Source organism: Ranitomeya imitator, chromosome 6 (assembly GCF_032444005.1).
Source record: "Ranitomeya imitator isolate aRanImi1 chromosome 6, aRanImi1.pri, whole genome shotgun sequence".
NCBI classification, from domain to species: Eukaryota; Metazoa; Chordata; class Amphibia; order Anura; family Dendrobatidae; genus Ranitomeya; species Ranitomeya imitator.
In genome coordinates, this window is record NC_091287.1 from 535,498,132 (window position 1) to 535,524,055 (window position 25,924).

Below are 25,924 nucleotides of genomic sequence, written 5' to 3' on the forward strand. Positions count from 1 at the left end.
AAGGAAGGGAGGAAAAGGAAGGGAGGAAAAGGAAGGGAGGAAAAGGAAGGGAGGAAAAGGAAGGGAGGAAAAGGAAGGGAGGAAAAGGAAGGGAGGAAAAGGAAGGGAGGAAAAGGAAGGGAGGAAAAGGAAGGGAGGAAAAGGAAGGGAGGAAAAGGAAGGGAGGAAAAGGAAGGGAGGAAAAGGAAGGGAGGAAAAGGAAGGGAGGAAAAGGAAGGGAGGAAAAGGAAGGGAGGATAAGGAAGGGAGGATAAGGAAGGGAGGAAAAGGAAGGGAGGAAAAGGAAGGGAGGAAAAGGAAGGGAGGAAAAGGAAGGGAGGATAAGGAAAGGAGGATAAGGAAAGGAGGATAAGGAAGGGAGGATAAGGAAGGGAGGAAAAGGAAGGGAGGAAAAGGAAGGGAGGAAAAGGAAAGGAGGAAAAGGAAGGGAGGAAGGAAAAAAGGAAGGGAGGAAGGAAAAAAGGAAGGGAGGAAGGAAAAAAGGAAGGGAGGAAAAAGAAGAAAGGGAGGAAAAGAAGGAAAGGGAGGAAAAAGGAAGGAAGGGAGGAAAAAGAAGGAAGGGAGAAGGAGAGGATGGATGGGTAGACAGAGTTGGGTGCATTGCTGTGGTGTTTCAGGGCACGGGGAGGACCGGCTGCCATAAGTGATGTACAAAATTTATAAAAACAAACACAGCAGAGAATTAAAATTCCAGAAGAGGAATGCAAAAAAAAAAGTAAAGGTTACCGCACAGAGGAGCATGGAAAATGGAGAAGTGAAGTAATTGCCTTCTGCTACGGTCAGTGAATGTAACCGCAGCTGTCAGACGGGGGCCGGGAACATCCCAGAGAAAGGGGCCGCGGACCCCGCACATACACCACAGTGTCAGGACCTTCACAGACCTGATGGTGGGGAGTCGCACCGGTATCGGATAAGTAACCCACAATGCTGGGCAGCAGGACACCACAAATAACCAAGAACAGCACCACACTTCTCTGTGGCATTGTCAGGTATTGCAGCATTCAGCAATCGATCGTATGGGATAACTTTTGGGATTAATCCTTTAAAGTCAGTCCTGTCCCTGGACACAACTCCACATATGTGGCGAGAGGGTGCGGCAGAGAGAAAAAGCACCCAAGCAAAAACCACTGCCGAATTCTGAATGCAGCTCTGGAGATGAGAAAACGTCAAGATGACAACAGGCAAAAAAAAAAAAAAATTCTACATTACAGACCACACTTAGAAAGTGATCCCAGCCCCCCAAGTCCTCCTCTGTGACCGATGCTCTGGATAAGTCTGGGCACTGCCACAACAGAGAGGGAGCAGCAGACAGTACCCGACCGATCCTGCCCTGATATGACCTCTTCCCATGCAGTGTATCAGCGGCACTAACACGTGGCTGACCCAATTAATCCCCCGCTCGTTATACACATCACTATCAATATACTGCACCAGGGACGGACGCCAGAGGCTGCGGGCCACTCCCGATCACCCGCAGCACACAAAGGGTTACACTGATCAATAGTGCAACCCCGGAAGGCAACAGTGGCACATGTACTGGGGTCAGCAATGTAACTATGTGTACACCGCACGCTACAGAGTGCAACTCAGGAAACTGCTGAAAGGAAAAAGGCAATGTGTCCCATAACTCAAAATATTGCATTTTTCATAACGATATCCATGAATTTGTTTGAATCGACCATTCCAACATACGTAAAGAATCCGTAGTCTCACGTCTCACTGCTCTTACAGAAAAGAATCCGTAGTCTCACTGCTCTTACAGAAAGGAATCCATAGTCTCACTGTTCTTACAGAAAAGAATCCGTAGTCTTACTGCTCTTACAGAAAAGAATCCGTAGTCTCACTGCTCTTACAGAAAAGAATCCGTAGTCTCACTGCTCTTACAGAAAAGAATCCATAGTCTCACTGCTCTTACAGAAAAGAATCCGTAGTCTCACTGCTCTTACAGAAAATAATCCGTAGTCTCACTGCTCTTACAGAAAATAATCCGTAGTCTCACTGCTCTTACAGAAAGGAATCCATAGTCTCACTGCTCTTACAGAAAAGAATCCGCTCTTAGGCTACGTGCACACGTATTCTGGTCTACTGCGGATTTTTCCGCGGCAGATTTCAGGAGATTTAATAAATCCGCAGTGGAAAACCGCTGCGGATTTATCACGGTTTTTCTGCGGTTTTACAACTGCGGAATTCTATTGGAGCAGTTGTAAAACCGCTGCAGAATCCGCAGAAAGTGACATGCTGAAGATTGTAAACCTCTGCGTTTCCGCGTGTTTTTTTCCGCAGCATGTGCACAGCGTTTTTTGTTTCCCATAGGTTTACAACGTACTGTAAACTCATGGGGAACTGCTGCGGATCCGCAGCAAAATCCGCGTCGTGTGCACATACCCTCACAGTAAAGAATCCATAGTCTCACCGCTCTTACAGTAAAGAATCCATAGTCTCACCGCTCTTACAGTAAAGAATCCATAGTCTCACCGCTCTTACAGTAAAGAATCCATAGTCTCACCGCTCTTACAGTAAAGAATCCATATTCTTACTGCTCTTATAGTAAAGATTACATAGCCACACTGCTGTTAAGTCCGTTGGTCACTGTTGAAAGCCTAGATGAAAGCACAGCTCATTATACAGATCTCTGTATTGTTTCTTTATAATGCACAATTATTAGATCGTCCCTTTAAGTCTCAGTCTTTCCAATCTGAAGAAACCCAAGTTTGGTTCTGCAGTCCTCCCACCCCCTTAAAGGGAATCTGTCATCAGGTTTTTGCTATGTAATCTGAGAGCATCATGATGTAGGGAGATCCTGATTCCAGTGATGAGTCACTTTCTGAGCTGCTTGCTGCAGTTCTGATTAAAATCCATTCTTTTTTTTTCTCTGCTGTAGATTTAGCAGAGCTGAAATGCTTAGCTCTGTAGAATCCCAACCCCACACCACTAATAGGCTGCTTCTGTGCACATTCAATCAGTGCTGGGGGGCGTGGATGGACCAGGAGGCACAACGCACCTAGTCCTGTAGTGATAATCTCCTGCTGATAAAAAGTGATTTTTATTAAAAAAAAAACTGCAGGAAGAAGCACAGTAAGTGACACATTGCTGGAATCAGGGTCTCAGCCCCTACATCATGCTGCTCTCACATTTCATAGCAAAACCTGCTGACTTATCACCTAAAAACACCTGCAAAAAAGTGGGGGGGAAGGGAGGGTTATCCTGCAGCCCACCGAGTACAAATCCAGCATAACTCCGGTTTATAGACATTTCTGACAACCAAGATGACAGGCAGGAGACTTCGCACAGTGGTAGTCAGCCTGCTGGTGACGCTGTCAGATGTAGCAGTGCTGGTGCGGTTCTCACCTAACCACAATGAATGCAGAAGCAACAGGGATGAGGGGCCAACAAACTCAGCTCTGCTACATCAGGAGAATCAGCTGTGGTGTGTATAATGACACTCCCTGTCCGGCAGCACGGAGCCCGTGTCCAGCGAGGACCCTGCACTAATCCATTTACCTAAGCAGAATTAAAACGATCCGAGTCAGAAGTGACACAATGTGGTGGTGATAATGATCGCGGGGGAACACCACGGCAAAAACAGGATGAGAGAGCGCTGTGGACACCATGATCAATAATGGGAGGGAGCGCTCCGCGCCGAATGCGCCGCACGAGGAAGAGGAGCGCTCAACGCCGACTATGCTGCACGAGGAAGAGGAGCGCTCCACGCCAACTATGCTGCACGAGGAAGAGGAGCGCTCCACGCCGACTATGCTGCACGAGGAAGAGGAGCGCTCCACGCCAACTATGCTGTACGAGGAAGCGGAGCGCTCCACGCCAACTATGCTGTACGAGGAAGAGGAGCGCTCCACGCCAACTATGCTGCACGAAGAAGGGGAACGCTCCACGCCGACTATGCTGTACGAGGAAGAGGAGCGCTCCACGCCAACTATGCTGTACGAGGAAGAGGAGCGCTCCACGCCAACTATGCTGCAAGAGGAAGAGGAGCGCTCCACGCCGACTATGCTGCACGAGGAAAGGGAACGCTCCACGCCAGCTATGCTGCACGAGGAAGAGGAGCGCTCCACGCCGACTATGCTGCACGAGGAAGAGGAGCGCTCCACGCCAACTATGCTGTACGAGGAAGAGGAGCGCTCCACACCGACTATGCTGCACGAAGAAGGGGAGCGCTCCTCGCCAACTATGCTGCACGAGGAAGAGGAGCGCTCCACGCCAACTATGCTGCACGAAGAAGGGGAGGGCTCCTCGCCAACTATGCTGTACGAGGAAGAGGAGCGCTCCACACCGACTATGCTGTACGAGGAAGAGGAGCGCTCCACACCGACTATGCTGTACGAGGAAGAGGAGCGCTCCACACCGACTATGCTGTACGAAGAGGAGCGCTCCACGCCAACTATGCTGCACGAGGAAGAGGAGCGCTCAACACCGACTATCCTGTACGAGGAAGAGGAGCGCTCCACACCGTCTATGCTGTACGAGGAAGAGGAGCGCTCCACACCGTCTATGCTGTACGAGGAAGAGGAGCGCTCCACGCCGACTATGCTGCACGAGGAAAGGGAGAGCTCCACGCCAACTATGCTGCATGAGGAAGAGGAGCGCTCCACGCCGACTATGCTGCACGAGGAAGAGGAGCGCTCCACGCCAACTATGCTGAACGAGGAAGAGGAGCGCTCCACACCAACTATGCTGAACGAGGAAGAGGTGCGCTCCGCGCCAAATATGCTGAACGAGGAAGAGGAGCGCTTCACGCCAACTATGCTGAACGAGGAAGAGGAGAGCTCCACACCAACTATGCTGAACGAGGAAGAGGAGCACTCCACGCCAACTATGCTGAACGAGGAAGAGGAGCGCTACACGCCAACTATGCTGCACGAGGAAGAGGAGCGCTACACGCTGACTATGCTGCACGAGGAAGAGGAGCGCTACACGCTGACTATGCTGCACAAGGAAGAGGAGCGCTACACGCCAACTATGCTGCACGAGGAAGAGGAGCGCTACACGCTGACTATGCTGTACGAGGAAGAGGAGCGCTCCACGCCAACTACAGTTGTGGCCAAAAGTATTGACACCTCTGCAATTCTGTCAGATAATACTCAGTTTCTTCCTGAAATGATTGCAAACACAAATTATTTGTTATTATTATCTTCATTTAATTTGTCTTAAATGAAAAAACACAAAAGAGAATGAAGCAAAAAGCAAAACATTGATCATTTCACACAAAACTCCAAAAATGGGCCAGACAAAAGTGTTGGCACCCTCAGCCTAATACTTGGTTGCACAACCTTTAGCCAAAATAACTGCGACCAACCGCTTCCGGTAACCATCAATGAGTTTCTTACAATGCTCTGCTGGAATTTTAGACCATTCTTCTTTGGCAAACTGCTCCAGGTCCCTGATATTTGAAGGGCGCCTTCTCCAAACTGCCATTTTTAGATCTCTCCACAGGTGTTCTATGGGATTCAGGTCTGGACTCATTGCTGGCCACCTTAGAAGTTGCCAGTGCTTTCTCTCTAACCATTTTCTAGTGCTTTTGGAAGTGCGTTTTGGGTCATTGTCCTGCTGGAAGACCCATGACCTCTGAGGGAGACCCAGCTTTCTCACACTGGGCCCTACATTATGCTGCAAAACTTGTTGGTAGCCTTCAGACTTCATAATGCCATGCACACTGTCAAGCAGTCCAGTGCCAGAGGCAGCAAAGCAACCCCAAAACATCAGGGAACCTCCGCCATGTTTGACTGTAGGGACCGTGTTCTTTTCTTTGAATGCCTCTTTTTTTCTACTGTAAACTCTATGTTGATGCCTTTGCCCCAAAAGCTCTACTTTTGTCTCATCTGACCAGAGAACATTCTTCCAAAACATTTTAGGCTTTTTCAGGTAAGTTTTGGCAAACTCCAGCCTGGCTTTTTTATGTCTCGGGTAAGAAGTGGGGTATTCCTGGGTCTCCTACCATACAGTCCCTTTCATTCAGATGCTGACGGATAGTATGGGTTGACACTGTTGTACCCTCGGACTGCAGGGCAGCTTGAACTTGTTTGGATGTTAGTCGAGGTTCTTTATCCAACATCCGCACAATCTTGCGTTGAAATCTCTTGTCAATTTTTCTTTTCCGTCCACATCTAGGGAGGTTAGCCACAGTGCCATGGGCTTTACACTTCTTGATGACACTGCGCACGGTAGGCACAGGAACATTCAGGTCTTTGGAGATGGACTTGTAGCCTTGAGATTGCTCATGCTTCCTCACAATTTGGTTTCTCAAGTCCTCAGACAGTTCTTTGGTCTTCTTTCTTTTCTCCATGCTCAATGTGGTACACACAAGGACACAGGACAGAGGTTGAGTCAACTTTAATCCATGTCAACTGGCTGCAAGTGTAATTTAGTTATTGCCAACACCTGTTAGGTGCCACAGGTAAGTTACAGGTGCTGTTAATTACACTAATTAGAGAAGCATCACATGATTTTTCGAACGGTGCCAATACTTTTGTCCATCCCCTTTTTTATGTTTGGTGTGGAATTATATCCAATTTGGCTTTAGGACAATTCTTTTTGTGTTTTTTCATCTAAGACAAAATAAATGAAGATTATAATACCAAAGAATTTGTGATTGCAATCATTTTCAGGAAGAAACTGAGTATTATCTGACAGAATTGCAGGGGTGTCAATACTTTTGGCCAAAACTGCATGCTGCAGGAGGAAGGGGAGCGCTCCACGCCAACTATGCTGAACGAGGAAGAGGAGCGCTCAGCACCGACTATGCTGCACGAGGATTGAGAGCGCTCCACGCCAACTATGCTGAACGAGGAAGAGGAGCGCTCCACGCCGACTATGCTGCACGAGGATTGAGAGCGCTCCACGCCAACTATGCTGAACGAGGAAGAGGAGCGCTCCACGCCGACTATGCTGCACGAGGATTGAGAGCGCTCCACGCCAACTATGCTGCACGAGGAAGGGGAGCGCTCCACGCCAACTATACTGCACGAGGAAGAGGAGCGCTCCTCGCCAACTATACTGCACGAGAAAGAGGAGCGCTCCTCGCCAACTATGCTGAACGAGGAAGAGGAGCGCTCCACGCCGACTATGCAGCACGAGGAAGAGGAGCGCTCCGCGCCAACTATGCTGAACGAGGAAGAGGAGCGCTCCACGCCGACTATGCTGCACGAGGATTGAGAGCGCTCCACGCCAACTATGCTGCACGAGGAAGGGGAGCGCTCCACGCCAACTATACTGCACGAGGAAGAGGAGCGCTCCTCGCCAACTATACTGCACGAGGAAGAGGAGCGCTCCTCGCCAACTATGCTGCACGAAGAAGGGGAGCGCTCCACGCCGACTATGCTGCACGAGGAAGAGGAGCGCTCCACGCCAACTATGCTGCACAAGGAAGAGGAGTGCTCCACGCCAACTATGCTGCACGAGGAAGGGGAGCGCTCCTCGCCAACTATGCTGCACGAGGAAGGGGAGCGCTCCACGCCAACTATGCTGCACAAGGAAGAGGAGCGCTCCTCGCCAACTATGCTGCACGAGGAAGGGGAGCGCTCCACGCCGACTATGCTGCACGAGGAAGAGGAGCGCCCAACGCCAACTATGCTGCACAAGGAAGAGGAGCGCTCCACGCCAACTATACTGCACGAGGAAGAGGAGCGCTCCTCGCCAACTATGCTGCACGAGGAAGGGGAGCGCTCCACGCCGACTATGCTGCACAAGGAAGAGGAGCGCCCCACGCCAACTATGCTGCACAAGGAAGAGGAGCGCTCCACGCCAACTATGCTGAACGAGGAAGAGGAGCGCTCCACGCCAACTATGCTGTACGACGAAGAGGAGCGCTCCTCGCCAACTATGCTGTACGAGGAAGAGGAGCGCTCCACGCCGACTATGCTGTACGAGGAAGAGGAGCGCTCCACGCCGACTATGCTGTACGAGGAGGAGGAGCGCTCCACGCCGACTATGCTGCACGAGGAAGAGGAGCGCTCCACGCCAACTATGCTGAACGAGGAAGAGGAGCGCTCCACGCCAACTATGCTGAACGAGAAAGAGGAGCGCTCCACGCCAACTATGCTGCACGAGGAAGAGGAGCGCTCCACGCCAACTATGCTGCACGAGGAAGAGGAGCGCTCCACGCCAACTATGCTGCACGAGGAAGAGGAGCGCTCCACCTCACACCCGATCTGTGGCGCCACATTGACAACATAGGATTTGTTTGGTAACAGATCTTCAACAACTTTCTATACTGTTGAGACAAACGTGTGACAATAATCCTCCAGCTTCTACCTGGAACCCGTCCACGAGCTGCCGCTATATAAACAGGTCAACACATTTTTGCAGTCAGCGGTAGAACCAGATTCGTCTCTGTAATGGAGCCGCTTCGGGCACCGGGTCTTCCCATTCAACAGAAAGGAAATGTCAGGAGGAAAAGCTGGATGACAACATGGCTCGGTCGGGGTTAATGGCTCAGCTCCTCTGTTATATAATCACCACTTTCACATTATACAGATCCGGCACATATAAGTCACAGACTATGTGCAGCCAGTGCAGAGGTCCACAAAGGGTTAAACAAAGCAGATTAGCGATCTACATCTAAGATAGGATTGCGATTGTGGCTACACCGTGCAGCAGCCGGGGAGTAGCCGTAACCATACCTTCCATTCACACCGAGGCTTTCCATTAGTATTCATGGCACAGGCTCAGACAGCGGCAGCCTGGCATTATCTGCCCAACATGTAATAGGGTAATAAGGCGCCACGCACACCAACATCACACGGTGGGTGGCCGAGCCTGGCATCACCGGAGGAAACTGCTAACCAGCGCCAGGGAAAGAACGGACCAGGAGACATTACTGCTGCCATGTCAGATAATGGAGACGATACAGGGGTGATGGTGCATAGGGACATAGAACAAGACCGCACACAGGGGAAAGTACAGGGAAATACTGCCCCTATACACAATAATATAACTACTATAATACTGCCCCTATACACAAGAAAATAACTACTATAATACTGCACCTATGTGCAAGAATATAACTACTATAATACTGCACCTATGTACAAGAATATAACTACTATAATACTGCCCCTATGTACAAGAATATAACTACTATAATACTGCCCCTATGTACAAGAATATAACTACTATAATACTGCCCCTATACACAAGAAAATAACTACTATAATACTGCACCTATGTGCAAGAATATAACTACTATAATACTGCCCCTATACACAATAATATAACTACTATAATACTGCCCCTATACACAAGAAAATAACTACTATAATACTGCTCCCTATGTACAAGAATATAACTACTATAATACTGCCCCTATACACAAGAAAATAACTACTATAATACTGCACCTATGTGCAAGAATATAACTACTATAATACTGCACCTATGTACAAGAATATAACTACTATAATACTGCCCCTATGTACAAGAATATAACTACTATAATACTGCCCCTATGTACAAGAATATAACTACTATAATACTGCCCCTATACACAAGAAAATAACTACTATAATACTGCACCTATGTGCAAGAATATAACTACTATAATACTGCCCCTATACACAATAATATAACTACTATAATACTGCCCCTATACACAAGAAAATAACTACTATAATACTGCTCCCTATGTACAAGAATATAACTACTATAATACTGCCCCTATACACAAGAAAATAACTACTATAATACTGCTCCCTATGTACAAGAATATAACTACTATAATACTGCCCCTATACACAAGAAAATAACTACTATAATACTGCTCCCTATGTACAAGAATATAACTACTATAATACTGCCCCTATACACAATAATATAACTACTATAATACTGCCCCTATACACAATAATATAACTACTATAATACTGCCCCTATACACAAGAAAATAACTACTATAATACTGCTCCCTATGTACAAGAATATAACTACTATAATACTGCTCCTATGTACAAGAAAATAACTACTATAATACTGCCCCATATGTACAAGAATATAACTACTATAATACTGCTCCTATGTACAAGAATATAACTACTATAATACTGCCCTAATGTACAAGAATATAACTACTATAATACGGCTCCTATGTACAAGAATATAACTACTATAATACTGCTCCTATGTACAAGAATATAACTACTATAATACTGCTCCTATGTACAAGAATATAACTACTATAATACTGTCCCTATGTACAAGAATATAACTACTATAATACGGCTCCTATGTACAAGAATATAACTACTATAATACTGCCCCTATGTACAAGAATATAACTACTATAATACTGCTCCTATGTACAAGAATATAACTACTATAATACTGTCCCTATGTACAAGAATATAACTACTATAATACTGTCCCTATGTACAAGAATATAACTACTATAATACTGTCCCTATGTACAAGAATATAACTACTATAATACTGCCCTAATGTACAAGAATATAACTACTATAATACGGCTCCTATGTACAAGAATATAACTACTATAATACTGCTCCTATGTACAAGAATATAACTACTATAATACTGCTCCTATGTACAAGAATATAACTACTATAATACTGTCCCTATGTACAAGAATATAACTACTATAATACGGCTCCTATGTACAAGAATATAACTACTATAATACGGCTCCTATGTACAAGAATATAACTACTATAATACTGCTCCTATGTACAAGAATATAACTACTATAATACTGCTCCTATGTACAAGAATATAACTACTATAATACTGCTCCTATGTACAAGAATATAACTACTATAATACTGTCCCTATGTACAAGAATATAACTACTATAATACGGCTCCTATGTACAAGAATATAACTACTATAATACTGCCCCTATGTACAAGAATATAACTACTATAATACTGCTCCTATGTACAAGAATATAACTACTATAATACTGCCCCATATGTACAAGAATATAACTACTATAATACTGCCCCCTATGTACAAGAATATAACTACTATATTACTGCTCCTATGTACAAGAATATAACTACTATAATACTGATCCTATATACAAGAATATAAATACTATAATACTGCCCCTATGTACAAGAATTTAAGTACTATAATACTGCTCCTATGTACAAGAACATACCGTAACTGCTATAATACTGTCCCTATGTACAAGAATATAACTACTATAATACGGCTCCTATGTACAAGAATATAACTACTATAATACTGCTCCTATGTACAAGAATATAACTACTATAATACTGTCCCTATGTACAAGAATATAACTACTATAATACGGCTCCTATGTACAAGAATATAACTACTATAATACTGCCCCTATGTACAAGAATATAACTACTATAATACTGCTCCTATGTACAAGAATATAACTACTATAATACTGTCCCTATGTACAAGAATATAACTACTATAATACTGCCCTAATGTACAAGAATATAACTACTATAATACGGCTCCTATGTACAAGAATATAACTACTATAATACTGCTCCTATGTACAAGAATATAACTACTATAATACTGCTCCTATGTACAAGAATATAACTACTATAATACTGTCCCTATGTACAAGAATATAACTACTATAATACGGCTCCTATGTACAAGAATATAACTACTATAATACGGCTACTATGTACAAGAATATAACTACTATAATACTGCTCCTATGTACAAGAATATAACTACTATAATACTGCTCCTATGTACAAGAATATAACTACTATAATACTGCCCCTATGTACAAGAATATAACTACTATAATACTGCTCCTATGTACAAGAATATAACTACTATAATACTGTCCCTATGTACAAGAATATAACTACTATAATACTGTCCCTATGTACAAGAATATAACTACTATAATACTGTCCCTATGTACAAGAATATAACTACTATAATACTGCCCTAATGTACAAGAATATAACTACTATAATACGGCTCCTATGTACAAGAATATAACTACTATAATACTGCTCCTATGTACAAGAATATAACTACTATAATACTGCTCCTATGTACAAGAATATAACTACTATAATACTGTCCCTATGTACAAGAATATAACTACTATAATACGGCTCCTATGTACAAGAATATAACTACTATTATACGGCTCCTATGTACAAGAATATAACTACTATAATACTGCTCCTATGTACAAGAATATAACTACTATAATACTGCTCCTATGTACAAGAATATAACTACTATAATACTGCTCCTATGTACAAGAATATAACTACTATAATACTGTCCCTATGTACAAGAATATAACTACTATAATACGGCTCCTATGTACAAGAATATAACTACTATAATACTGCCCCTATGTACAAGAATATAACTACTATAATACTGCTCCTATGTACAAGAATATAACTACTATAATACTGCCCCATATGTACAAGAATATAACTACTATAATACTGCTCCTATGTACAAGAATATAACTACTATAATACTGACCCAATGTACAAGAATATAACTACTATAATACTGCCCCCTATGTACAAGAATATAACTACTATATTACTGCTCCTATGTACAAGAATATAACTACTATAATACTGATCCTATATACAAGAATATAACTACTATAATACTGCCCCTATGTACAAGAATTTAAGTACTATAATACTGCTCCTATGTACAAGAATATAACTACTATAATACTGCTCCTATGTACAAGAATATAACTACTATATTACTGCTCCTATGTACAAGAATATAACTACTATAATACTGCCCCTATGTACAAGAATATAACTACTATATTACTGATCCTATATACAAGAATATAACTACTATAATACTGCCCCTATGTACAAGAATATAACTACTATAATACTGCTCCTATGTACAAGAATATAACTACTATAATACTGTCCCTATGTACAAGAATATAACTACTATAATACTGCCCTAATGTACAAGAATATAACTACTATAATACGGCTCCTATGTACAAGAATATAACTACTATAATACTGCTCCTATGTACAAGAATATAACTACTATAATACTGCTCCTATGTACAAGAATATAACTACTATAATACTGTCCCTATGTACAAGAATATAACTACTATAATACGGCTCCTATGTACAAGAATATAACTACTATAATACGGCTCCTATGTACAAGAATATAACTACTATAATACTGCTCCTATGTACAAGAATATAACTACTATAATACTGCTCCTATGTACAAGAATATAACTACTATAATACTGTCCCTATGTACAAGAATATAACTACTATAATACTGTCCCTATGTACAAGAATATAACTACTATAATACTGCCCCTATGTACAAGAATATAACTACTATAATACTGCCCCTATGTACAAGAATATAACTACTATAATACTGCTCCTATGTACAAGAATATAACTACTATAATACTGTCCCTATGTACAAGAATATAACTACTATAATACTGTCCCTATGTACAAGAATATAACTACTATAATACTGTCCCTATGTACAAGAATATAACTACTATAATACTGCCCTAATGTACAAGAATATAACTACTATAATACGGCTCCTATGTACAAGAATATAACTACTATAATACTGCTCCTATGTACAAGAATATAACTACTATAATACTGCTGCTATGTACAAGAATATAACTACTATAATACTGTCCCTATGTACAAGAATATAACTACTATAATACGGCTCCTATGTACAAGAATATAACTACTATAATACGGCTCCTATGTACAAGAATATAACTACTATAATACTGCTCCTATGTACAAGAATATAACTACTATAATACTGCTCCTATGTACAAGAATATAACTACTATAATACTGTCCCTATGTACAAGAATATAACTACTATAATACTGTCCCTATGTACAAGAATATAACTACTATAATACGGCTCCTATGTACAAGAATATAACTACTATAATACTGCCCCTATGTACAAGAATATAACTACTATAATACTGCTCCTATGTACAAGAATATAACTACTATAATACTGCCCCATATGTACAAGAATATAACTACTATAATACTGCTCCTATGTACAAGAATATAACTACTATAATACTGACCCAATGTACAAGAATATAACTACTATAATACTGCCCCCTATGTACAAGAATATAACTACTATATTACTGCTCCTATGTACAAGAATATAACTACTATAATACTGATCCTATATACAAGAATATAACTACTATAATACTGCCCCTATGTACAAGAATTTAAGTACTATAATACTGCTCCTATGTACAAGAATATAACTACTATAATACTGCTCCTATGTACAAGAATATAACTACTATATTACTGCTCCTATGTACAAGAATATAACTACTATAATACTGATCCTATATACAAGAATATAACTACTATAATACTGCCCCTATGTACAAGAATATAACTACTATAATACTGCTCCTATGTACAAGAATATAACTACTATAATACTGTCCCTATGTACAAGAATATAACTACTATAATACTGCCCTAATGTACAAGAATATAACTACTATAATACGGCTCCTATGTACAAGAATATAACTACTATAATACTGCTCCTTTGTACAAGAATATAACTACTATAATACTGCTCCTATGTACAAGAATATAACTACTATAATACTGTCCCTATGTACAAGAATATAACTACTATAATACGGCTCCTATGTACAAGAATATAACTACTATAATACGGCTCCTATGTACAAGAATATAACTACTATAATACTGCTCCTATGTACAAGAATATAACTACTATAATACTGCTCCTATGTACAAGAATATAACTACTATAATACTGTCCCTATGTACAAGAATATAACTACTATAATACTGCCCCTATGTACAAGAATATAACTACTATAATACTGCCCCTATGTACAAGAATATAACTACTATAATACTGCTCCTATGTACAAGAATATAACTACTATAATACTGTCCCTATGTACAAGAATATAACTACTATAATACTGTCCCTATGTACAAGAATATAACTACTATAATACTGTCCCTATGTACAAGAATATAACTACTATAATACTGCCCTAATGTACAAGAATATAACTACTATAAAACGGCTCCTATGTACAAGAATATAACTACTATAATACTGCTCCTATGTACAAGAATATAACTACTATAATACTGCTATGTACAAGAATATAACTACTATAATACTGTCCCTATGTACAAGAATATAACTACTATAATACGGCTCCTATGTACAAGAATATAACTACTATAATACGGCTCCTATGTACAAGAATATAACTACTATAATACTGCTCCTATGTACAAGAATATAACTACTATAATACTGCTCCTATGTACAAGAATATAACTACTATAATACTGTCCCTATGTACAAGAATATAACTACTATAATACGGCTCCTATGTACAAGAATATAACTACTATAATACGGCTCCTATGTACAAGAATATAACTACTATAATACTGCTCCTATGTACAAGAATATAACTACTATAATACTGCTCCTATGTACAAGAATATAACTACTATAATACTGTCCCTATGTACAAGAATATAACTACTATAATACGGCTCCTATGTACAAGAATATAACTACTATAATACTGCCCCTATGTACAAGAATATAACTACTATAATACTGCTCCTATGTACAAGAATATAACTACTATAATACTGCCCCATATGTACAAGAATATAACTACTATAATACTGCCCCCTATGTACAAGAATATAACTACTATATTACTGCTCCTATGTACAAGAATATAACTACTATAATACTGATCCTATATACAAGAATATAAATACTATAATACTGCCCCTATGTACAAGAATTTAAGTACTATAATACTGCTCCTATGTACAAGAACATACCGTAACTGCTATAATACTGTCCCTATGTACAAGAATATAACTACTATAATACGGCTCCTATGTACAAGAATATAACTACTATAATACTGATCCTATATACAAGAATATAACTACTGTAATACTGCCCCTATGTACAAGAATTTAAGTACTATAATACTGCTCCTATGTACAAGAATATAACTACTATAATACTGTCCCTATGTACAAGAATATAACTACTATAATACGGCTCCTATGTACAAGAATATAACTACTATAATACTGCTCCTATGTACAAGAATATAACTACTATAATACTGTCCCTATGTACAAGAATATAACTACTATAATACGGCTCCTATGTACAAGAATATAACTACTATAATACTGCCCCTATGTACAAGAATATAACTACTATAATACTGCTCCTATGTACAAGAATATAACTACTATAATACTGTCCCTATGTACAAGAATATAACTACTATAATACTGCCCTAATGTACAAGAATATAACTACTATAATACGGCTCCTATGTACAAGAATATAACTACTATAATACTGCTCCTATGTACAAGAATATAACTACTATAATACTGCTCCTATGTACAAGAATATAACTACTATAATACTGTCCCTATGTACAAGAATATAACTACTATAATACGGCTCCTATGTACAAGAATATAACTACTATAATACTGCTCCTATGTACAAGAATATAACTACTATAATACTGCTCCTATGTACAAGAATATAACTACTATAATACTGTCCCTATGTACAAGAATATAACTACTATAATACTGCCCCTATGTACAAGAATATAACTACTATAATACTGCCCCTATGTACAAGAATATAACTACTATAATACTGCTCCTATGTACAAGAATATAACTACTATAATACTGTCCCTATGTACAAGAATATAACTACTATAATACTGTCCCTATGTACAAGAATATAACTACTATAATACTGTCCCTATGTACAAGAATATAACTACTATAATACTGCCCTAATGTACAAGAATATAACTACTATAATACGGCTCCTATGTACAAGAATATAACTACTATAATACTGCTCCTATGTACAAGAATATAACTACTATAATACTGCTCCTATGTACAAGAATATAACTACTATAATACGGCTCCTATGTACAAGAATATAACTACTATAATACGGCTCCTATGTACAAGAATATAACTACTATAATACGGCTCCTATGTACAAGAATATAACTACTATAATACTGCTCCTATGTACAAGAATATAACTACTATAATACTGCTCCTATGTACAAGAATATAACTACTATAATACTGTCCCTATGTACAAGAATATAACTACTATAATACGGCTCCTATGTACAAGAATATAACTACTATAATACGGCTCCTATGTACAAGAATATAACTACTATAATACTGCTCCTATGTACAAGAATATAACTACTATAATACTGCTCCTATGTACAAGAATATAACTACTATAATACTGCCCCTATGTACAAGAATATAACTACTATAATACTGCCCCTATGTACAAGAATATAACTACTATAATACTGCTCCTATGTACAAGAATATAACTACTATAATACTGTCCCTATGTACAAGAATATAACTACTATAATACTGTCCCTATGTACAAGAATATAACTACTATAATACTGCCCTAATGTACAAGAATATAACTACTATAATACGGCTCCTATGTACAAGAATATAACTACTATAATACTGCTCCTATGTACAAGAATATAACTACTATAATACTGCTCCTATGTACAAGAATATAACTACTATAATACTGTCCCTATGTACAAGAATATAACTACTATAATACGGCTCCTATGTACAAGAATATAACTACTATAATACGGCTCCTATGTACAAGAATATAACTACTATAATACTGCTCCTATGTACAAGAATATAACTACTATAATACTGCTCCTATGTACAAGAATATAACTACTATAATACTGTCCCTATGTACAAGAATATAACTACTATAATACGGCTCCTATGTACAAGAATATAACTACTATAATACTGCCCCTATGTACAAGAATATAACTACTATAATACTGCTCCTATGTACAAGAATATAACTACTATAATACTGCCCCATATGTACAAGAATATAACTACTATAATACTGCTCCTATGTACAAGAATATAACTACTATAATACTGACCCAATGTACAAGAATATAACTACTATAATACTGCCCCCTATGTACAAGAATATAACTACTATATTACTGCTCCTATGTACAAGAATATAACTACTATAATACTGATCCTATATACAAGAATATAACTACTATAATACTGCCCCTATGTACAAGAATTTAAGTACTATAATACTGCTCCTATGTACAAGAACATACCGTAACTGCTATAATACTGTCCCTATGTACAAGAATATAACTACTATAATACGGCTCCTATGTACAAGAATATAACTACTATAATACTGATCCTATATACAAGAATATAACTACTGTAATACTGCCCCTATGTACAAGAATTTAAGTACTATAATACTGCTCCCTATGTACAAGAATATAACTACTATATTACTGCTCCTATGTACAAGAATATAACTACTATAATACTGTCCCTATGTACAAGAATATAACTACTATAATACGGCTCCTATGTACAAGAATATAACTACTATAATACTGCTCCTATGTACAAGAATATAACTACTATAATACTGTCCCTATGTACAAGAATATAACTACTATAATACGGCTCCTATGTACAAGAATATAACTACTATAATACTGCTCCTATGTACAAGAATATAACTACTATAATACTGTCCCTATGTACAAGAATATAACTACTATAATACTGCTCCTATGTACAAGAATATAACTACTATAATACGGCTCCTATGTACAAGAATATAACTACTATAATACTGCTCCTATGTACAAGAATATAACTACTATAATACTGCTCCTATGTACAAGAATATAACTACTATAATACTGTCCCTATGTACAAGAATATAACTACTATAATACGGCTCCTATGTACAAGAATATAACTACTATAATACTGCTCCTATGTACAAGAATAACTACTATAATACTGTCCCTATGTACAAGAATATAACTACTGTAATACGCTCCTATGTACAGGTGTATACACAGTGATGTATACAAGCGTATTACAGTACAGTAATATAGACCATGAGTTACGGTAGCTCCCACTTCAGTATATATCCCTTGGTCCCGTATCTCAGCATGACTATGAAAATCCACATATCAGGAGGCACAATACGCCCGGTACCCTTTCCCGCGGGACCTGTGACATCAGCGACACTTTGCCAGCTTTCCCAAGCACTGAACCTGTTATTGTAGGGTAGAGTTCAGCACAAATATACGGTATCACAGAGTGGTATGATATGGCGGTGCTTAGGATGGAGAAGGCATTCTGTGGGGGCTCAGCTCCTAACAAGGGGCAGATAAGTTGTGGTCAGAGTAGGTTGGCACATCAACAAGAGGCGGCAGCTGGGCATGATCTTGTGAGAAAATTTATGGTGAAAGTGGCATAGGGGCTGCTCTGACAGATGCCACAGGACTGTTGAGGGATAAGTCAGGTCCAAGGGCTAGAAGAGATGGCATCATTGGGATTGGGGGGTGAAGTTGGCACTAGAGGCAATATACGAAGAGTTGTACCCACAGAGTATGACCGAATGGTAACAATGACAGTGGCTGGAGAGGCAACATGGCACGAAGCCCACGAGGCACAGGCAAGGCCAGGTGGGAACACTGGAATCCGAGAAGAAAGCCAGTGGTGGCATGGCGGGATCAGGGTGACTGGTGAACGGAGGCTGGTGATAAACCAATGAGTGGTAGGTTGGCATAGAGGACAACATCAGGGAAATGACACCAGCCCGGATGGCACATAAGGAGGGGGGACTTTGACACTGGACTGGATAGCAAGCAGGGGGATGGGATGGAATATGGAGTTGGAAGGGAATGATGCCGGCGGGACGGCGCACGGAAAGAGGACAGGCGGGGGCAGGACGGCGCACGAAGGAGGACCGGCGGGGGCAGGACGGCGCACGAAGGAGGACGGAAGGAGGAGTGGCGGGGGCAGGACGGCGCACGGAAGGAGGAGTGGCGGGGGCAGGACGGCGCACGGAAGGAGGAGTGGCGGGGGCAGGACGGCGCACGGAAGGAGGACCGGCGGGGGCAGGACGGCGCACGGAAGGAGGACCGGCAGGGCCAGGACGGCGCACGGAAGGAGGACCGCCGGGGGCAGGACGGCGCACGGAAGGAGGACCGGTGGGGCCAGGACGGCGCACGGAAGGAGGACCGGCGGGGCCAGGACGGCGCACGGAAGGAGGACCGGTGGGGCCAGGACGGCGCACGGAAGGAGGACCGCCGGGGGCAGGACGGCGCACGGAAGGAGGACTTCCAGGGCAGGACGGCGCACGGAAAGAGGACCACTGGGGCAGGACGGCGCACGGAAGGAGGACGGCTGGGCAGGACGGCGCACAAGGAGAACAGTAAATAGGCTGGGTGACCAGTAGATAGAAAGAGAGGCAAATTGACAGAGATTAAGGCTGTGTGCACACGCTGCGGATTTTGCTGCGGATCCGCAGCGGATTAGACCGCTGCGGATCCGTAGCAGTTTTCCCAAAGTTTACAGTACCATGTAAACCTAAGGGAAAAAAACGCTGTGCACATGCTGCGGAAAATGCCACGCGGAAAATGCCACGCGGAAACGCTGCGGATTATTTTCCGCAGCATGTCAACTGTTTGTGCGGATTCCGCAGCGGCTTGCAACCAGCACCAATAGGAAATTGCTGGTGAAAACCCGCAGAAGAAACTGCAAGAAAATCCGCAGTGAAAACCGCAGTGGTTTTGCACTGCGGATTTTCCAAATCCGCTGCGGAAAAATCCGCAGGAAAATCCGCAGCGTGGGCACATACCCTTAAAGTGTAAAGTGGCTGAGAAGTGGATGATGGGCAGAGAAGTGACAGAACAGTGGCCAGAGGCTGCACCCAGGTGTCATCACAGGTGAGGTGACAATCAGCAAAGATGTAGAGGGAATGTTGTGTAGGCTGGCACATGTGGAGTGGTGGGCACGCTGGCACAGAGATGGAATGAGAGGTATGCTAATACATAGGGGGGCTGATGGAGACAGACAGCACGGTGCGCAGTCAGAGAGCTGACACCAACAGGCAACCTGGCACAAGGAGAGAGGCGGACAGCGACGTGCAACCTGGCATGCAGTCGGGGGCAGACAGCGTCGGGCAGCTTGTCACAAGGGGGGGCGGCGACAGGCAGCTTGGCACAATGTGGGGGCGGACAGCGACGGGCAACCTGTCACAAGGGGAGAGGCGGACGGCGACGGGCAGCCTGGCCAAGGGGGGGCTGATGGCGACGGGCAGCCTGGCATGCAGTCGGGGGCAAACAGCGACTGGCAGCTTGTAACAAGGAAGGGGGGGGGGGGGCGGTGGACGTTGACAGGCAGCCTGGCACAAGGGGGGGCAGACGGCGATAGGCAGCCTGACATGCAGTCGGGGGCTGACAGCGACGGGCAGCCTGGCACAAGGGGGGACGGCGACAGGCAGCCTGGCACAAGGGGGGACGGCGACAGGCAGCCTGGCACAAGGAAGGTGGGCGGACGGCAACTGGCAGCCTGGCACAAAGGAGGGGTGGATGGAGATAGGCAGCCTGGCACAAGGGGGGGGAATGACGTCACCCCCCATTTGAGCCAGGCTGCCCGTTGCCGTCCGCCCACCTTCCCTGTACCATGCTGCCCATCGCCGTCCGCCCCCTCCCCTTATGCCAGGCTGCCTGTCACCGACGGGCAGCATGGCACATGGGAGATGACAGCTGCGGGCGGCGTGGCACATTGGGGTGGGGGCTGACGGCGGCGGGCAGCCAGGCACAAGGGGTGATGACTGTGACGGGCTGCCTGGCACAAGGAGGGATGACGGCGACGGGCAGCATGGCACAAGGAGGGATGACGGTGACGGGCAGCATGGCACAAGGGGGGATGACGGCGACGGGCAGCATGGCACAAAGAAGGATAACGGCGACGGGCAGCCTGGCACATGGGGGTGGAGGCTGACGGCGACGGGCAGCATGGCACAAGGGGGGATAATGGTGACGGGCAGCATGGCACAAAGAAGGATAACGGCGACGGGCAGCCTGGCACATAGGGGTGGAGGCTGACGGCGGCGGGCAGCCTGGTACATGGGGGTGGGGATTGACGGCGGCGGGCAGCCTGGCACAAGGGGGATTACGGCGACGGGCAGCCTGGCACAAGGGGGATGACGGCGACGGGAAGCATGGCACAAGGGGGGATGACGGCGACGGGCAGCATGGCACAAGGGGGGATGACGGCGACGGGCAGCATGGCACAAGGGGGGATGACGGCGACGGGCAGCATGGCACAAGGGGGGATGACGGCGACGGGCAGCATAGCACAAGGGGGGATGACGGCGACGGGCAGCATGGCACAAGGGGGGATGACGGCGACGGGCAGCATGGCACAAGGGGGGATGACGGCGACGGGCAGCATGGCACAAGGGGGGATGACGGGGACGGGCAGCATGGCACAAGGGGGGATGACAGCAACGGGTAGCATGGCACAAGGGGAGATGACAGCGATGGACTGACTGGCACAAGAGGGGATGAAGGTGGCAGGCTGACTGGCACAAAAAGAGGAGGACAGCGACAGGCAGCATGGCACAAGGGGGGATGAAGGTGACAGGCTGACTGGCACAAGGGGGGATGACGGCGACGTGATGACTGGCACAAGGGGGGGATGACGGAGACGGGCAGCCTGGCACAAGTGGGGGATGACGGCGACAGGCTGACTGGCACAAGGGGGGGGGGGGGGGTGACGGCGACGGGCAGCCTGGCACAAGGGGGTAACTAGTAACTGGCAGACTTGCACATGGGGTTGACAACACAGCAGCAGGAATACATAGGTGGCTGATAAGCAGGTGGCACACTGTACCAGGCTGCTGCCCCCTCTTCCTGGTCTGAAGGTCCTCACCTGCTGTAGCTGGGGCAGGGACACGACAGGGAAGGACGCTCCTCGGGCCTACAGTCCCCGCTGCCGCATCTCCATTCACTGCTTCCTCCTCATTGAAGCTCCCGGCTCTGACACACACTGCTGCAGCAGCGGCGGGGGCCGACACCACTCTAGTCCCCGCCTACTCCTCCGCCTGCCGGGGACAGCGGCTTCACACAGGAGCCCCAAGATGGCGTAAGACTCATGACCATTTCCGGTCACCTTCAGATATCGCCCCGCCCCCTCCTCTGGCTCCTTCACATGAGAGCACAAAGATGGCGCCAGCCTGTGACGTCTCCTGTCAATCGCCATACTGTGACTGGCGAACGTCAAATTAAGCGCTGGATGGCAAATTAAAAGGGTCACTGCTAATGAGCAATTATTATAACTCAGAACAGTGAGGCCCATTAGTTGTATATCAGAGAATAGAAACATAATACATTATATTATATTTAACCTTTGAAATGCCCTACCTGACTTTAGTTTAGTTTTTTCCCACACTAGAAAATATTTTTATAATGATAGTCTAATAGCAACGGAGGATCCTGTGATATCTACTGTATATAGAGGTGTTATCAGTCATTGTACAGGAGGAGGTGAGCTGTGATATCACCTATTGTGAATGGTGGATCCTGGGTTATCTACTGTATATAGAGGGGTTATCAGTCATTGTACAGGAGGAGGAGGTGAGCTGTGACATCACCTATTGTGAATGGTGCATCCTGTGTTATATACTGTATATAGAGGTGTTATCAGTCATTGTACAGGAGGAGGAGGTGAGCTGTGACATCACCTATTGTGAATGGTGGATCCTGTGTTATCTACTGTATATAGAGGTGTTATCAGTCATTGTACAGGAGGAGGAGGAGGTGAGCTGTGACATCACCTATTGTGAATGGTGGATCCTGTGTTATATACTATATATAGAGATGTTATCAGTCATTGTACAGGAGGAGGAGGTGAGCTGTGACATCACCTATTGTGAATGGTGGATCCTGTGTTATATACTATATATAGAGATGTTATCAGTCATTGTACAGGAGGAGGAGGTGAGCTGTGACATCACCTATTGTGAATGGTGGATCCTGTGTTATATACTGTATATAGAGGTGTTATCAGTCATTGTACAGGAGGAGGAGGTGAGCTGTGACATCACCTATTGTGAATGGTGGATCCTGTGTTATATACTGTATATAGAGGTGTTATCAGTCATTGTACAGGAGGAGGTGAGCTGTGATATCACCTATTGTGAATGGTGGATCCTGTGTTATCTACTGTATATAGAGGTGTTATCAGTCATTGTACAGGAGGAGGAGGTGAGCTGTGACATCACCTATTGTGAATGGTGGATCCTGTGTTATCTACTGTATATAGAGGTGTTATCAGTCATTGTACAGGAGGAGGAGGAGGTGAGCTGTGACATCACCTATTGTGAATGGTGGATCCTGTGTTATCTACTGTATATAGAGGTGTTATCAGTCATTGTACAGGAGGAGGAGGAGGTGAGCTGTGACATCATCTATTGTGAATGGTGATCCTGTGTTATCTACTGTATATAGAGGTGTTATTAGTCATTGTACAGGAGGAGGAGGTGTGTTGTGAATTCTGTGGCTGAGTTCACTTCTGTGGTCACAAGTGGTATTGCAGTCTCTGGGCTTCCTCCCTCAGGTGTTTTGGTGAGCTCGTTGGCTGCCTTGCTATTTAGCTCCACCTGAGTCTGTCTTCCTTGCTCCTTGTCAATGTTCCAGTGTTGGATCTGAGCTACTGCATCTTTCCTTGGGCCTGCTGCTCTGCTAGATAAGTGCTTCTAGTTTGTTTTCTGTTTTTTCTGTCCAGCTTGCTATTATCTTTTGCTGGAAGCTCTGAGAAGCAAAGGGGTGCACCGCCGTGCTGTTAGTTCGGCACGGTGGGTCTTTTTGCCCCTTTGCGTGGTTTTCGTTTTAGGGTTTTTTGTAGACTGCATAGTTCTCTTTGCTATCATCGCTCTGTCTAGAATATCGGGCCTCACTTTGCTGAATCTATTTCATTCCTACGTTTGTCTTTTCATCTTGCTAACAGTCATTATATGTGGGGGGCTGCCTATTCCTTTGGGGTATTTCTCTGAGGTAAGTCAGGCTTGTATTTCTATCTTCAGGCTAGTCAGCTCCTCAGGCAGTGCCGAGTTGCATAGGTAGTTGATAGGCGCAATCCACTGCTGCTTATAGTTGTGTGAGGATAGATCAGGTACTGCAGTCTACAGAGATTCCACGTCTCAGAGCTCGTCCTATTGTTTTTGGTTATTGCCAGATCTCTGTATGTGCGCTGATTACTGCACGCTGTGTTGCCTGATTGCCAGCCATAACAGAGGTGAGCTGTGACATCACCTATTGTGAATGGTGGGTCCTGTGTTATATACTGTATATAGAGGTGTTATCAGTCATTGTACAGGAGGAGGAGGTGAGCTGTGACATCACCTATTGTGAATGGTGGATCCTGTGTTATCTACTGTATATAGAGGTGCTATCAGTCATTGTACAGGAGGAGGAGGTGAGCTGTGACATCACCTATTGTGAATGGTGGATCCTGTGTTATCTAGTGTATATAGAGGTGTTATCAGTCATTGTACAGGAGGAGGAGGTGAGCTGTGACATTATCTATTGTGAATGGTGATCCTGTGTTATCTACTGTATATAGAGGTGTTATCAGTCATTGTACAGGAGGAGGAGGTGAGCTGTGACATCATCTATTGTGAATGGTGATCCTGTGTTATCTACTGTATATAGAGGTATTATCAGTCATTGTACAGGAGGAGGAGGTGAGCTGTGACATCACCTATTGTGAATGGTGGATCCTGTGTTATCTACTGTATGTAGAGGTGTTATCAGTCATTGTACAGGAGGAGGAGGTGAGCTGTGACATCAACTATTGTGAATGATGGATCCTGTGTTATCTACTGTATATAGAGGTGTTATCAGTCATTGTACAGGAGGAGGAGGTGA

The 25,924-nt window shown here is 43.4% G+C and overlaps 1 protein-coding gene across 25 annotated transcripts in view; it reads right to left on the bottom strand.

The window, feature by feature from the left end:
• CYRIB (CYFIP related Rac1 interactor B) overlaps positions 1-25,924 on the bottom strand; it is a 223,457-nt gene that overhangs the window by 106,288 nt on the left and 91,245 nt on the right. For 5 of the 25 annotated variants that reach the window (XM_069731920.1, XM_069731917.1, XM_069731910.1 and 2 more), the window contains exon 1: positions 22,929-23,053. The exons of 16 other annotated variants lie outside the window; for them this stretch is intronic. The gene's annotated coding sequence lies outside the window, so the exon portion shown is untranslated. Of the gene's footprint in view, positions 1-22,928; positions 23,161-25,924 lie in introns of those variants that run through there. 4 more of the 25 variants (XM_069731914.1, XM_069731906.1, XM_069731899.1 and 1 more) reach the window with 4 other exon arrangements.